The 17,047-nt window shown below is 45.6% G+C and overlaps 2 protein-coding genes across 2 annotated transcripts in view; one reads left to right on the plus strand and one right to left on the minus strand.

The window, feature by feature from the left end:
* Positions 1 to 17,047, plus strand: part of LOC141085047 (opioid-binding protein/cell adhesion molecule homolog) — a 225,731-nt gene that overhangs the window by 78,027 nt on the left and 130,657 nt on the right. The gene's annotated exons all lie outside the window — the stretch shown is intronic.
* The window catches only part of LOC141085046 (protein CEPU-1-like), a 1,055,154-nt gene that overhangs the window by 19,902 nt on the left and 1,018,205 nt on the right, over positions 1 to 17,047 (minus strand). The window lies entirely within an intron of this gene.

Here is a 17,047-nt window from a genome sequence, read left to right on the forward strand (position 1 = left end):
TAGCGCACGATCTGCGCACCCTATGCTAAAGATAGGGTGCGCCGATCGCAGGCGCCGCTGTCCGCTAGTAGGCGGCGCTACAAGCAAGGGGCGGGCACGCCAGGCAGAGAGCCGGCTCGGGGGCGGAGCTACCCCCGGCCGTGCGTGCGCTGAAAAAGCGCTAATGTGAAACTGGCCTTACATGTACTTGCGCTTGGGTAAAGCCGTACAGTTAGCGCTGTTCCCAGGCGCCTGGTGCTGAATGAAGCTCTCACTGTCGCCTGGTCTCCCTGCGATAAGTGAGATCATGTGACCCTAATGAGTCAGCACCCACTGCCTGGGCATAGTGCTAACTAAAAGTCTCATCATTGTCACCTTGTGTGCCTGCAATGAGCACGACCATGCAACTGTGATGTGACTTGTAGTCAGCATCCACTGTGTCTTGCGCGTATTAAATAAATTAAACTATGTGGGGTCTCCCTTAATTTTCCTTACCAGCTGAGGGAAAGCCAACAGCTGGGGCTGGTGTCAGTATTTTGGGAAGGGGTCAATAGCCATAAAGGTTTCAAGCGTATTAATAACAGCTCGGTTTGCTTAGCTTTTATTGGTTAGTAAAAAAGGGTGATTGAAAAAAGTCCTGGGGTTCTCTCTAGATTTGTTAACCAGCAAAGGCTAAACAGACAGCTGCGGGCTGATATTAATAGACTGGGATGGGGCAATGGATACTGACCCCCTCTCAGATTAAGGACATAATTCCTCAACTGCCCCAGAAATGACACATCCATTAGATTCTGCAGCTTAGCCTCTTCTCTTCCCACTTGACTGGTGTAGTGAAAAGTGGGGTAATAGTTGTGGGGTTGATGTCAGCTGTTTTATGTTTGCACCCCATTACTAACCCTATAGTCAAATGTAATAAAGACACACACACAGAGTAAAGTTGGATGACAAATCACATTTATGGGACAAATCTCCCAATGAGAATAGGATTTATTTCAAAACTAAAAAACTCAAAATTCAGCAAATTCTTCAACAGATCGAGAGTCCAGACATCTTGTAGGTTGTAAAAAGCTGAGATTGGTGATTTGTGGGATCTACAGTGTTAGACTTCACATTACTGACATCAGAAGCTTTTTCCACTGTCAGAAACCTCCTAAGGCCAAGTCCATGTCACTCCGGAACTTCTGTGAGGTGACCTCCGCAATCAGGCCTCCATTCATCTTGGAAGTTTTTGGAGAGTTTATTCTTAAATTTCATTGTGAGAATTCAGAATTTCCCCCCAGAGCTGCTGTTTTGACCCCCCACCCTCATAGATCTGCTGGAGGATCCTCCAAAGGTTCTCAATAGGCTGAGGTCAGTGGCTGCTCCATGAGTATCCTCTTTTTATGTCCATAGCAGCCAATCAATCGGAGGTTTGTTTGAACAAAGTAGAAGAAGCCTAATACAGATCCGTTATAGAAATAGGGAAGAAGCAAAATAAAGGACTGAGGCTACTTTCACACATGCGTTTTTTTGAGCACACAAACGCATGAAAAAAACGCATCGTTTGTGTGCGTTTTTTGCGGGTTTGGTGCATTTTTAAAAAAAACGCATGCGTGCGCATTACAATGCGCACGTATGCGCACCCATAGACTTTAATGGGTGTTTTGCTGTAAAAAAAAAATGCATTGCGTGCGCATGCGTTTTTTTGGGGCACACTACAAAAAACGCATGCGCATACAAATGTGTACAAACGCATGTGTATGCGCACCCATGTTAAAGTATAGTGAAAAAAACGCATGCTTTTTTTGCGCTAAAACACAGCGCAAAAAAACGCAAATGTGAAACCAGCCTGAGAGCCACCTCAGCGAATTAGAGGGGAAAATACTTTCCCAAATACAGTCAAATATAATTTTTGTTTAAACATATTCAAATACGTGAACACAAAATACATAAATAAGCAAGGTAAATCAAATAAAATGTATGACCAGTCAGAAATATAGTTGGATGAGTCAGAGGGTGTGTATATTACAGGATATGCTCAACATCTGCACAAGTGGTGGAATAAGTCTGTATGTATACTGACAACTCCTGATACCTCAAAGTATGTCTCCAGTCACAAAAAAAAGAAATGTGCACAACATGGCTATGTGCATATAGAATAAGCTTAACAACCGAGTAAAAAAAAAAGTTTAAAAGTTTAAGAAAAGAGAGAAGCTGCCTGCCAGAAAAAACATCAAAGAACCAAGCCATATAATATAGCAGAGGACTTGACGTACTTGGCTCAATGTGGACATCAAACAAGCGCCCCAATTCATGTTTCGCCCATCTTCGTGATAATCAAAAAATGTGTGTTGGTGTGCTTATTTGAGTAGTCCACTGTCAACTGAATGATCGTCAGAAGCATTGCTCAGCTGACAGCCATCTAATTTGTAAGGCTGGCTTCACACAAATTGTATGAAGGAACTTGGAAGGAAGTTGTGCCAAACATCTCGAAGAAGTGAGCCCAGATCTTCTGTGTATGAGGCTTGTACGGATCCTGTCTCTTCATGCGACCTCAGAAACTTGGTATAATGTGAGACATGGGTTTGGATCCAGGACACCTCTTAATGACATTAGCTGGATGTTGGGGGTCGTGGTCTGGCTACAGAATAAACTTGGAACCAATCAGATGTCTCCTGATGGTATCACGTGAATGGTCAGTGTCTGCTGGGATCTCTCCGCATTGAGAACCATTAATCCTGACCAAATGGCCATCTCCATTTGCTAAAATGGAGCCACAAACTTGCTAGACCTTCCACTGTGTTATTGCTCCTGCAGACCCTCCACCGTGGGTCACTGCTCCTGCAGACCCTCCACCGTGGGTCACTGCTCCTGCAGACCCTCCACCGTGGGTCACTGCTCCTGCAGACCCTCCACCGTGGGTCACTGCTCCTGCAGACCCTCCACCGTGCGTCATTGCTCCTGCAGATCCGCCACCGTACATTACTGCTCCTGCAGACCATCATTTTTGTGCCGCTTTTCAGAAATATTCCCTATATCACAGTTAAAGATTTCACATTTTACTCCTCGATCCATATCACCTGCTGCTATTTTTCTGCCCCTCTGTTCCTATGCTTTCGTGTAGAGTGGAGACATTTGGACTCATTTCCATGTTGATGGCTTTTGGCATCTATGAAGACCTCTTCTGGACGGTCTTCTCCAAACAATACATGTTTCCTTGGCCGATTAGTGCATCTATGATCCTCAGTGTTGTCCGTTACTTGTTGTTTTTTCTTGACCACATTTGGAAACCCCAGTCTGTGGTGAAATGTTAGCCTGGGAGAGACATTACTGATGAGGTAGGACTAACTTGTGTCTTGTTGCGGTGCTCAATCATGTCTGACCTGTGACAGGAAGCAGTCTTTCACAAACTGAACTTTCTTGCAGAGTTTGGCTATTCCTCACCCAGGTTTTATCCTCTTACACAGCTGTTTGTTACTGTGTTTCAACCATCATATAATAATGATCATTATCACCCGTTTGGTATAAATGGTTACTCCCGCACCTGACAATAATCCTACAGAATTCCCAACCATGCAAATAAGTAACTAGAACTGATGAAGGCAACAGGCAAATATTGATGGGATTCTGACTTCTCTCTTCTTCATTCACTTTGCCTGTTGTTAATTGATAAAAATAAACTCCTGTAAATATACACTTCTCGTTATGAAAGCTTCTTATTCAGGCAGCATTTTTCCTCACCTGTGTATCCGTGTAGATATTGCATACAGTTAGGTCCAGAAATATTTGGCCATTGACAAATCCTCGTGATTTCAGCTCTGCAGGGAGTTATTGTAAATCTCCCGTGAAACGTTTAGGAATTGCAGCCATTTTCCTTCAAAGTCTCCTCATTTCATGGGCTCAGAAGTAATTGGACAAATTAATTTTCTTATAAATAAAAGTATCAGCTTTAACCCTTTGTAGAGAATCCTTTGCAGTAATGATGGCCTGAGGTCTGGAGGCCATGGACGGCACACCATCGCTGGTTTTCTCCTCTGTGAGGCTTTGCAGCAATGATGGCCTGAAGTCTGGAGGCCATGGACTGCACCAGCGCTGATTTTCTCCTCTGTGAGGCTTTGCAGCAATGACGGCCTAAAGTCTGGAGGCCATGGATGGCACCAGCGCTGGTTTTCTCCTCTGTGAGGCTTTGCAGCAATGATGGCCTGAAGTCTGGATGGCTCAATCACTGGTGTCCTCCAGTGTGAGGCTTTACCGCAGTGACTTCAGTTCTCGCTTCTTTGTGGCTCCTTCAATTTTGTCTTTGGCATGTGAATTGTGGCTCAAAGGGCTGAGATCTGGTGAATATTCCACTTTGCAGGATGTTTTGGGTCATTGGGCAGCACTTCACAGCATAGATGGACAATAAGCCTTGCTGCATTTGGGTAAGTCTGAGCAGAAAGTCTCACCCTGTCCCTGTACACGTGATTCATTCAGTTGCTTCTTATTATCAACATTGGTATTATCAACATTGTACAAGCACATACAGTGACTTGGCTTTTTACCTATTTTGTTACATTACAGCCTGTGTGTAAATATTTTTGTAATCTGATTTGTGTGTGATACATTAGCACTAAATAGTTGAAGTTGGTAAGTGAAGTGAGAAAATATAGGCATAAATTAAATTTATGGATCAAATAACTAAAAATTGTCATGTGCATATGTATTCACCCCTTTTCACTATGAAGCCCCTAAATATTTCTAGTGCAAGCAAGTACCATGTCCCCCTGTGTGCAATCTAAGTGTCACATGTTTGTCAGTGTATATACACTTTACCTTCTCTGACAGGCCACAGATGCTGCTTAACAAGAGGCTCCACTAACCAAACACCAACATGAAGACCAAGGAGATCTCTAAACAAGTCAGTGACAAAGTTGTGTAGAAGTATAAGTCAGGGTTGGATTTAAAAAAAAAAATAAAAAAAAATCTCCCAATCTTTGATGATCCCCCCGGAGCACCATCAAATCCATGATCATCAAATGGAAAGAACATGGTACCACAACAGACCTGTCAATAGAATGCTGCCCACCAAGACTCTCCGCTCGGGTGAAAAGGGCATTAATCAGAAAGACAGTACAGAGACCAAAGGTAACCCTGAAGGAGCTGCAGAGTTCCCAAGCAGAGACTGGAGTACCTGTCCGTAAGACCACAATAAGCTGTACACTACATAGCGGTGGCCTTTATGGAAGAGCGGCCAGAAAAAAGCCTTTTCTTACACACACAAATTATAAGGCTTGTTTTTGAGTTTGCTAAAAGACATGTGGGAGACTTCCCAATTGTGTGACGGAAGGTGTTGTGGTCAGATGAGACACAAATATTATTTTTTGTTCACAAAGATAAATGCTATGTCTGGCGCCAAATAAACACAGCTCATCACCCCAAGAACATCATCCCCACGGTGAAACATGGGGATGTTTTTCAGCAGCAGGGACAACAATCTGAGTCGATTGGAAAATGTATGGTGTGAAATACAGGGATGTTCTTGAGCAAAACCTGTCTGTCAGTGATTTGAGACTGGGACGGAGGTTCACCTTCCAACAAGATAAAGACCCAAATCATACTGCTAAAGCAACACTCGAGTGGTGTAAGGGGAAACGTGTAAATGTACAGGAGTGGCCTAGACAAAGCCCAGTTCTTAATCCAATGGTGAACTTGTGGTCAGACCTGAAGATTTCTGTTCACCAGAGGAAACCATCTAAGCTGAAGGATCTGGAGCCGTTTTGCCTTGAGGAATGGGCAAAAATCCAACTGGCAAGATGTGGAAAGCTCAGAGACTTACCCAAAGTGACTTGCAGCTGTAATTGCTGCAAAAACAAGCTCTACAAAGTACTGATTAGGGGGTGAATAGTTATGCACACTGAAGTTTTCAGTTATTTTGTTCTATTTGCTTCGCAAAAAAAATAAAAACAAATATTCACAGTTGTCAGCATGTTCTCTATATGAACTGATGCAAACCCTAAAACAATTGTTAAATTCTAGGTTGATAGGTAGCAAAACATGAAAAATGTCAAGAGTCTTAATACTTTTGCAAGCCACTGCTAGTCGCCCATTAAAAAAAAATCTTGTGCAAAGCTTCTTCATAGGTGCAGAGAAGGTGATAAGAATGGGGGTCAATCAATTTGGAAGAACAAAGACAGAGGGGTGATCTTATTACAATGTGTACAAATACATGAGGGGACAGCCCAGAGAACTTCATGGATCTGTACACCTGGGCCTGTGACTGGGAGAAGTTTTCTATGTCTAGAGGAAAGAAGCTTTACTCATTAACACAGGCACAGATTCTTTACTGTAATAGCAGTGCAACAATGGAACGCTTTAAATTGAACTTGTAATGGTTGGTTCACTCAAAAAAGTTCAAGGAGGCCTGGATGTCTGTCTTTTTCCTGAGGAGTTCTGTGAAACTTCGAAATGCATTGAATAAAGACAACTGTAATAATTGTTTATAGTGATTTGCAGCGCGGATTGTCTGACCACTTTTTTCCTATCCTGTCTTAAAAAAATGTAATATTACAGGTTATGGGATGTTGATCTTGGTAACTACGGTAATCTGATTGTCGTATATGGATTTGAGAAGGAATTTTTCCTTCAATATGGAGAAACTTGCATCAGCCTCATGGGGTTTCTCCCTTCCTTTGGAGCAATGTGTTAGTTTCAGAGATTTAAGGTTGAAGGTAGACATAAGTCCATCAAGTTTAAGCTATAACATATGTAAATCCCCCTCATGACATGGGGTCACATTCCTACCTGGAGAGAGAAAAGGTTCATTCTCCATAGGAGACAAGCCTCCTTTATTCTGGAACAGGTGACCTCAGGAGCTGGTTCTTTACTGTAAAAGCTGTGCCTATATGAGCAGTTCACCTTTAGTGCTTGCTTAGCTGAGAAAAGCAGTCATTTAAATGTGCAAAACTCTTTCTGACTTGTTAACTGACATTCGGGATTAGGACGGAAAATCTGTTTTTTGTTTTTTTTTTTTTATTTTTGAGCAGATTCATGCATTATGGTTGTACCAATATGGTTTTCCTTTACCATCCATATACAGTGTGTACGGAAAGTATTCAGACCCCTTTTAAATTTTTCACTTTGTTTCATTGCAGCCATTTGGTAAATTCAAAAAAGTTCATTTTTTTCTCATTAATGTATACTCTGCACCCCATCTTGACCGAATAAAAAACAGAAATGTAGAAATTTTCGGAAATGTATTAAAAAAAAAAAAAAAATATTACATGGTCATAAGTATTCAGACCCTTTTGCTCAGACACTCAGTTAAGTCACATGCTGTCCATTCCCTTGTGTTCCTCCTCGAGATGGTTCAACGCCTTCATTGGAGTCCAGATGGGTTTAATTAAACTGATAGGACTTGATTTTTAAAGACACACATCTGTCTATATAAGACCTCACAGCTCACAGTGCATGTCAGACCAAATGAGAAATCATGAGGTCAAAGGTACTGGCCAAGGAGCTCAGAGACAGAATTGTGGCAAGGCACAGATCCGGCCAAGGTTACAAAAGAACTTCTGTAGTACTCAAGGTTCCTAAGAGCACAGAGGCCTCCATAATCTTTAAATAGAAGTTTGGGACCACCAGAAGTTTTCTTAGACCTGGCCGTCCAGCCAAACTGAGCAATCCTGGGAGAAGAGCCTTGGTGAGAGAGGTAAAGAAGAACCCCAAGATCACTGCAGCTGAGCTCCACAGATGCAGTATGGAGATGGGAGAAAGTTCCACAAAGTCAATTATCATTGCGGCTCTCCACCAGTCAGGCCTTTATGGCAATGTGGCCCAACGGAAGCCTCTCCTCAGTCCAAGACATATGAAAGCCCGCATAGAATTTGCTAAAAAACACATGAAGTACTCCCAGACGGGAGTTGGAAGTTTCGCCCCCAGCAGTTCGCCCCCAGGTACACTTCGCCCCCGAACATTTCGCCCCCAGCATTTCGCCCCCAGGTTGTTTCGCCCCCGCACATTTCGCCCCCAGCAGTTCGCCCCCCCCGCACATTTCGCCCCCAGCAGTTCGCTCCCGGATGTTTCGCCCCCGGATGTTTTGCCCCCAGCAGTTCGCCCCCGGATGTTTTGCCCCCAGCAGTTCGCCCCCGGATGTTTTGCCCCCAGCAGTTCGCCCCCGGATGTTTCGCCCCCGGATGTTTCGCCCCCAGCAGTTCGCCCCCGGATGTTTCGCCCCCGGATTCATCCCCAGCAGTTCGCCCCCGGATGTTTCGCCCCCAGCAGTTCGCCCCCGGATATTTCGCCCCCAGCAGTTCGCCCCCGGATGTTTCGCCCCCAGCAGTTCGCCCCCGGATGTTTCGCCCCCAGCAGTTCGCCCCCGGATGTTTCGCCCCCAGCAGTTCGCCCCCGGATGTTTCGCCCCCAGCAGTTCGCCTCCAGCAGTTCACCCCCGGATGTTTCGCCCCCAGCAGTTCGCCCCCAGCAGTTCGTACCCGGATGTTTCGCCCCCAGCAGTTCGTACCCAGATGTTTCGCCCCCAGCAGTTCGCCCCCGGATGTTTCGCCCCCAGCAGTTCGCCCCCGGATGTTTCGCCCCCGGATGTTTCGCCCCCAGCAGTTCGCCCCCAGCAGTTCGCCCCCGGATGTTTCGCCCCCAGCAGTTCGCCCCCGGATGTTTCACCCCCAGCAGTTCGCCCCCGGATGTTTCACCCCCAGCAGTTCGCCCCCAGCAGTTCGCCCCCGGATGTTTCGCCCCCAGCAGTTCGCCCCCGGATGTTTCGCCCCCAGCAGTTCGCCCCCGGATGTTTCATCCCCAGCAGTTCGCCCCCAGATGTTTCATCCCCAGCAGTTCGCCCCCAGATGTTTTGCCCCCAGCAGTTCGCCCCCAGATGTTTTGCCCCCAGCAGTTCGCCCCCAGATGTTTTGTCCCCAGCAGTTCGCCCACAGAGGTTCGCCCCCGGATGTTTCGCCCCCTGCTTTTTGCCCCCAGATGTTTCGGCCCCAAATTAGGCAGGGAATTTTGGCCTTGTGTTTTAGCCCTAAGACCGCTTTCACAGTAGCCACTTTCCCAAGTGCTAAGCACTGGAAAATCGCTAAGAAGATTGCCAATTTTGAATATACTACATGGTGGCCCGATTCTAATGTATCGGGTATTCTAGAAGGCACAGCCACGTGGTATGTTGCACAGGTTATGTAGTATATTGGACAGTCCACGTAGTACATTGTACAGGCCACGTAGTATATAGGACAGCCGACGTAGTATTTTGGACAGCGCACGTAGTAAATTGCACAGTCCACATAGTAAATTGCACAGCGCACATAGTAAATTACACAGCGCACATAGTATATTGGCCAGCCAACGTAGTATATTGCACTGGTCACGTAGTATATTGCACTGTCCACGTAGTCTAGGAATGTGGGCACTATATTCGTGTTTAAAAAAAAAAATAATAAAGATATACTCACCTCAGCCACGGGCCCTGAAGTCCTCGCGCCTCTCTGCAGTGCTGGCGGTGGCTTCCGGTCTGAGCGTAGGACCTGCGGTGATGTCGCGGTCACATGACCGTGACATCATCGCAGGTCCTGGACGGTGTGCATTGGAGAGAGGCGCGGAGGACAGCGCGACGTTGGAGGGGGTGAGAATAACTTTTTTTTTTTTTATCATTATTATTTTTAGCATTACATCTTTTCACTATTGATGCTGCATAGGCACCATCAATAGCGAAAAGTTGGTCACACAGGGTTAATAGCAGCGTTAACTGAGTGCGGTACACCGCGATCCGTTAACGCTGGCATTAACCCTGTGTGAGCGGTCAGCGGTGAGTGCAGGGCAGTGAAGCAGCGGCCATTTTTATGGCAGACTGTGACCGTCGCTGATTGGTCATGGGCGTTTTGCCAAGACCAATCAGCGACTTGGATTTACATGACAGACGCCGCGACCAATGAATATACGAATAAAACGTTACAGACAGAAAGACGAAAGTGACCCTTAGACAATTCTAAAGTAGATAAGTCAATGGCTAGAAAAGCGAGGTGTTGTTTCGGCCAGCTCTTTTTATTTTATTACAGGAGCTATTTTTGAGCACTTAGCGTTCATCAATAGCCTGTATCTTATGGGTCATTACCGAGAGCGCTCACAAAAGCGCTCTGAAAAATGCCAGTAAAGCACGTACTTTGGAGTTCTAAAACAGTGGCAGCATAAGGGTGCTTTCACACTTCCGCTACATATGCACTACAGGCCGCCCGTTCGCTTCTGTAATGCCGCATTCCGCTAACCTGCAGCGGAACGAAAAGAAGAAAATGCTCTTCTTTTTGTTCTGACACTGATAGCGGAATGCGGCATTACGAAAGCGAACGGGCGTCTGCAGATCGCGGAACCCAGCCGTTCACTTCTATGGGCAATGCAAGCGGAATGCCAGCATTCAGCCAGCATTGCCCTGGGGTCAGCTGGATGTCAGATCCAGAGCGGATCGACCTCTGGCGGCCACAAACACAAGTGTGAAACCACTCTAAAATTACAGTGTGCAAGAGGCCTAAAATCTAAACAATTTTGAACTTTTACCTGACCCAGCACTGACTGCTTTGTTGCAAGTTTTGTTGCAGATGTAACAAGTAGCATGGTCACATGTCCTGCAAGTTACATTAGACTAGCTTTTATTCCATCTGTATATCAGAATATAGCAGTGTCTGAAATCTCCACAAAGAGAGAAGTGTACTGCCACAAAAAATCAGTCAGCTTCCACAGCAATTCACTTTCTACAACTATGAATTCAGTTCTGTCCAAACGTGGAAGGAGCAAGTTGGTCCATGAGAATCACATTTACTTATTTTCCAAACGAACCGCTGACGATGTTCATTCCATCTGGGTATGTGAAAAACGGTCGACTTGCAAGGGACGTGTTTGGACCAATGAAGAATCTGGCGAAGTTGTGAAAGTAGTCAATCTTCACAATCACGCAGCACAAGCTGCAAGACCTGAAGCAATCCGACTTGTTAATGAGGCTGTGACCAGGGCAAGGACAACACAGGAGACACCACAACAGATTCTCACAGACGTCGTTTCAGGAGCCCATTCTAATGTTGCAGCACTTCTCCCAAGGAAAGCATCACTGAAGAGGACAATACGATTAGCAAGGCAACTTGGCAATATCCCAAGGTTACCTCAAACCCTTGATCAACTTGTTATCCCCCTGGAGTTCCAGGAGATCAGTATTGATGGTGTCCAGCAGCAGTTCCTTCTGCATGACTCTGGTAAGCTACTTAACCATTTAACATTGTATTAAAACAATTCCATTATGCATAATTATTGCAAAGTTTATTTTGCACAAATGTGAAAAATGCTACACTATAAGGTGCTGATATAAAATACTATGTGATTTTTGCCTTCAAGGGAAACTTTGAGGGTAATATAATGTAGTGAGGCCTACTGATTCCAACTAGTGTTGGCCGATCACTGGAAAGATAGGATCAGATCGGGCTGATCATACCGAAAGATTGGAATTAATTCAGATCCAATCTCCAGAGCTAGATGTAGATAGATATAGATATATATATATATACACACTGTATGCCCGAACAGTGTGTGTGTGTATATATATATATATATATATATGCATATATGTGGGTGGGTGATGGTGGTCTGGCACTTTTGGAACTTTGAAATGCAATAAAGGATTTGTATAGGACTTCAGGAGCGCGGAGTTCTTTCTTCATGGATGCATGTTAAGTACGGGCGGAAGCCAACCCCTGCTCTAGCAGCACACTGAGTCCTCAGCAACAATCTCAGTTGAGCCACTCTTCTTCCAGCTTTCTTGCATATATATAATGGCCCCAAGCTGCGCTGTTAAAAAATAAACAAACCCAGTTATTCAACTCTCTCTCCGGTGTCCAGCGCTGTCTCCGGCGGTGCAGGGAATTCCGAAATCCCAATGCTATGCATTCTGGGTTGTGCATCACCACCTCTGCACATGTGCCGGGCTGTTCTGTGACGTGATGTGGTGCTTTCCCAGTACCGTCTAGTGAGCGGTCCTGGGATCACTCTCCACTGTAGTTATAGTACGGCAGGCACAGAGGCGGCGATGCGCCGCCTGGATTTCGGGATTCCCTGCACTGCTGGGCTAGGAGCCGGAGCCAGTACTGGACACTGGAGAAAGAGGTGAGTAACTGGGTTTGTTTATTTTTTAACAGCGCAGCCTGGAGCCATTTACTAAAGCTAAATATGCACACACGCTGTACACCTGTATAGTGTGTGTGTGTGTGTGTGTGTATATATATATATATGCGCACACTGTTCGGGAGTGTATGCCCGGACAGTGTTTTCAGATTACGGAGGATTCCGATTTCTAATTCAGATCATCATCATGATCTGGCTACAAATCGGATCGTAATTTAAAATAACGATCAGCCTGAAAATTGTAATAAATTACGATCTTCAGTGATCGGACCGGCCAACACTAATTCCAAATATGCAGCATTGTACTGGCCATACCTGTCCTGGATGCTGCCCCGGAGTTCAGCCTCGCCTGTCTGCGGCATGCACGGACTGAACTGCCATCGCCGGCTGATTCCTCGGCTCTCGTAGTTCAGTCCTGCAGATCCGTGGACAGGTCGGGCTGAACTCCGGAGCTCAGGTGAGATACGCCATGATTTGCAAATGCGTTTTGCCTGCTGCTTCCAAGCACTTTTTAAGCACTTTGCAAGCGCTTTGGCAAAACGCTTCTGCAAATAGGGGACGTGGTCAAGCTCTGCTATGGGCGTGGCCATGCCCTGCTATGGCCTAAACCGAGCGTATTTGGCGTGGTTTGCAGGCATTTTTCGGGAGGTTTCCCTCTTGCCCATTCCCATTCCTTCCGGGATCCGCCGGAAAATATCTTTGAAGCTATTTTCCGGTGGGGCGTTTTCCGGCCCCGGCCGGAATCCGCCCGTAACCTGCACCATAGACATGAAAGGGCGGGTTTCAGGCAGGAAACACAACACGGAATACGCCTGTAAATCCAGCTTGTCTGGATAAAGCCTGAGGCCTCGTGCCCACTGACGGAAGGGGATTGTGGAGCGGCATCTCCGCAGCGGCTGTAATTGCGGTAGCAATTGGAGATCCCACAGGAATCTATTTGTGCCTGCAATTGTGGCCACTATTGTGGTACCCTAATTCTGTATCAAAATCTTCACTTAACTCTATGGATTTAGGTGCAGGTTTTAGTGCAGGATTTCAGCCCCTTGTCTGAATGGCTGGAATTTTGTTTGTATAATGGCAGCATACATTGACATGCTGCACTGCATGTTTTTTTTTGTAAACAAAATTTTTTCATCAGCATGTGGATGGGATTTACACATTAATGCTGCATATGACCCCAGCCTAATGGACCATTCAGTTATGCCTTAGGCCAAAAGCACACTGGTGATTTTACTGGCGTTTTTTGCGTCCTGCACAATCCTCTCAATGAGACAGCATAGGCAGTGCGGACGTCATGAACGTCCGCGCTGCCCACCCGACGACTAGCGTGCCCATCCGCCTGAATGGAATGCCCCATTCAGGCGGGCGGACCGCCCAGTCGTTCATTCAGATGTCCAGCCGCACGCCGCGTCTGGATGCGGCTGTCAACTAGACGGCCCGCTCAGCATAGTGGCGATCGGCCGTGCTGAACGGCCGTCTAGTTGAAGGGTCTAAAGGTACCCTAAAAATGTGACCTATTTCAAGTTTGGAAGTAATTTTAAACAAAAATATATAATTTTCCACTGGGACAATATATGTTGTAAAAAACTATTGGTTGGCCCCTTCACACTAGATTTTGCTTCAGTTTTTTATTATGAAATCAGAAAATCTGGAGCAAAATGTGAGTATTTAATGTGAGATATGAACAGAGTCTTCTGATTAGGATATTTTTTTTGTGAATTTATCCCAAAACTCTGTCTGCTGCTTGTTACACTTTTTCTGTTATTTCCTCTACTAATACTTTCATTTTAAATTAGGAAATGGACACAGCCGTATGTTGATATTTGGAACAAGAGACAATCTCCATCTACTGGCACAAAGTAAAGAGTGGTTTGCTGATGGCATGTTTTTCACTACACCAGCCTTGTTTAAGCAACTTTACACAATCCATGTAGTCCACAGCGGCCTTGTTGTTCCTGTAGTGTACACCTTGCTGACAGACGAGCCGTTCTACATACCAGAGGTTGCTGCAAGAGCTGAAGAACTTGCAGCCTGGACTGCAGCCAGACAACCTGATGTTGGATTTTGAACTAGCTGCAATACAGGCATTTGAAAGTGAATTCCCCAACCTTGTGAAGACTGGTTGCTTTTTCCACCTATCACAGTCGGTTTGGCGTAAAGTTCAAAATGAAGGACTCAAGATGCAATACCAAGGTGACCATGAATTTGCCCGTTGGATACGCATGATGCCTGCCCTGGCCTTTCTACCACCACAGAATGTTGTGCAATCATTTGAAGAATTGGTGGAAGATCCTGACTTTCCACAAGACTTTCCACGACCTTACCCCCGCTGTACTACAGAACGCCAGTGACTGTCTGTCCGCAGTCTCCAATATCATGTCCGCTCTCTATCTGAAACTCAACCTCTCCAAAACTGAACTTCTTCTGCTCCCGCCATCTACTAACCTCCCTAAATCTGACATTTCCTTCTCCGTGGGTGGTACCACAATAACACCCCGGCAGCAGGTGCGCTGTCTGGGTGTTATGTTTGACACCAATCTCTCCTTTACATCCCATATACAATCCCTTGCCCGCTCTTGCCGCTTACACCTAAAGAACATCTCTAGAATCCGCCCTTTTCTCACTATGGAAACAACAAAAACCCTCACTGTTGCATTGATCCACTCTCGCCTGGATTACTGCAACGCTCTATTAATTGGCCTCCCCGTCACTCGACTATCCCCTCTCCAGTCCATACTCAATGCAGCAGCCAGGATCGTCCATCTGGGTAATCGGTACTCGGACGCGTCCGCTCTTCGCCAGTCCTTACATTGGCTGCCCATTCATTATAGGATCCAATTCAAAGTACTTGTTATCACCCACAAAGCTCTCCACAGTGCGGCACCCCCTTACATCTCTTCTCTCATTTCTGTCTATCGGCCTAGCCGATCGCTGCGCTCTGCAAACGACTTTCGACTAACCTCTGCACTAATCCGTACCTCGCACTCCCGACTCCAAGACTTCTCCCGTGCTGCTTCTATCCTCTGGAATGCTCTACCCCAAGAAATCAGGACTATCCACAATTTGCATAGTTTTAGGAGCTCCCTCAAAACACACCTGTTCAGAGCGGCCTATCACATTCACTAATCAAAGTCATTCTCTGTGTAAGTGTGCGTGCGTAGCCCATTCACTATCTCCATCCATCCTTCACTCCTGCAAGATGGCTGGACCTTCATTGTAAATACACCATTGTAAATACACACCTGTACTCTGTATCTCCCTCACCTCATTGTAGATTGTACGCTCTCACGAGCAGGGTCGTCTTATTTCGTCTTATTTTGCTTTAATTATTGTATTGTTAGCGTTGTTACTTATGACTTGTGTTTTGAAACTGTTAAACTGTAAAGCGCTGCGGAATATGTTGGCGCTATATAAATAAAGATTATTATTATTATTATTATTATTATTATTAGAAGCAATACCTATTGCCAACTATTTTGAAGACAGCTATATCGGTCGAATGAATCGCAGAGGACGTCAAGCACCTTTGTTTCCAGTTCAATTCTGGAATGTGTATGAATGAACATTGAATGATCAACAGCGAACAAATAATGATGTCGAAGGATGGCACCGTAGCTTTCGAGAAACATGTGGTACTCTTTTCCAAAATATATACCGGTTCATTAACTGTCTGAAACATCAGCAAGAGCTCCATAGTTTTGAAATTATTCAGATAATAGCAGGAAATCCCATCGCTGCAAGAAACAAAAAGTATGCTGCAATTTCAGCAAGGGTTAAACGTATCGTGCAAGATTTCGATAATAGAAGCTTGATGGATTATCTGAGAGGCATTGCCTACAGCTTTGATTTTTAGTTCATGGTCACATATTGTATGTTTTGAGAGCAGTGTTTTTAGCTGTAAAATAATTCAAGCATTATAAACTGCAATTTGTATTTTCTCTTTTTCTCTAATCCTTCCCCTCTATACCTTTTTATGTTTCTTGTTAAAACAGTTTTGATATATACAGTTAAAGCATAACTCTGCAAAAAACATGTTATGTTATAGTACCTGTGCCCATGATATTCATTTCCATAGGAGACCTTCCAGCAGCTTCACTTCTGTGTGAAAAGTCTCATCCAAGTTAAAGCTCCATGTGCTGCAGGATTTCAGTGGTTGCTAAGGAGGTTGTTTCTCCTTAGTAGCAGTACTTGTGGATGGATTCTAGAGGGCGTGGCTGCACAGGAGCATGCAGCTAACAATATATTCCCTATGATGTATAAAGGGCTGCTGGTTTACAGCCCTCTGCAAAGCCCCCCCTATGTGTTCCGTCCTGTAACGGCTTTACACAGGCAGGGGGGAGCCCTCCTCTTGTCCAGGACAGAGCACATGAGCGGAGGGTGAAGGGGAGCTTTGCAGAGGGCTGTGAACAAGCAGCCCTGAATGTATCATAGGGAGCCAGGAACCGTTCTGCTCCCAAGGGGGCACGACCTCCTTAGTAACCAATGAAATCCTACTATTTTCCTGTCTGTTTGTAAAATTACTCATCTAGAAAACAAAGTTTGAGAATAAAAAAAACTAATTTGATCAGAATTGTATATCTTAGACTCATATGGTGCATTATTAGTGATAAGCAAACCTGCCAATGTTCAGTTCAGGCAGGTTTTTCCCGGATGCGAAAGATCCAGGAGCAAATTGCTAGAGGCAAAACATTCAGGGATGAACTGCTGGGGGCGAACTGACAGGGGGCGAAACATCCGGGGGTGAAACATCCGGGGGCGAACTGCTGGGGGCGAAACATCCGGGTACGAACTGCTGGGGGCGAACTTCTGGGGGTGAACTGCTGGGGGCGAACTGCTGGGGGCGAAACATCCGGGGGCGAACTGCTGGGGGCGAAACATCCGGGGGCGAACTGCTGGGGGCGAAACATCCGGGGGCGAACTGCTGGGGGCGAAACATCCGGGG

This window comes from Dendrobates tinctorius, unplaced genomic scaffold, assembly GCF_039654945.1.
Source record: "Dendrobates tinctorius isolate UK_male_01 unplaced genomic scaffold, ASM3965494v1 ptg000028l, whole genome shotgun sequence".
NCBI classification, from domain to species: domain Eukaryota; kingdom Metazoa; phylum Chordata; class Amphibia; order Anura; family Dendrobatidae; genus Dendrobates; species Dendrobates tinctorius.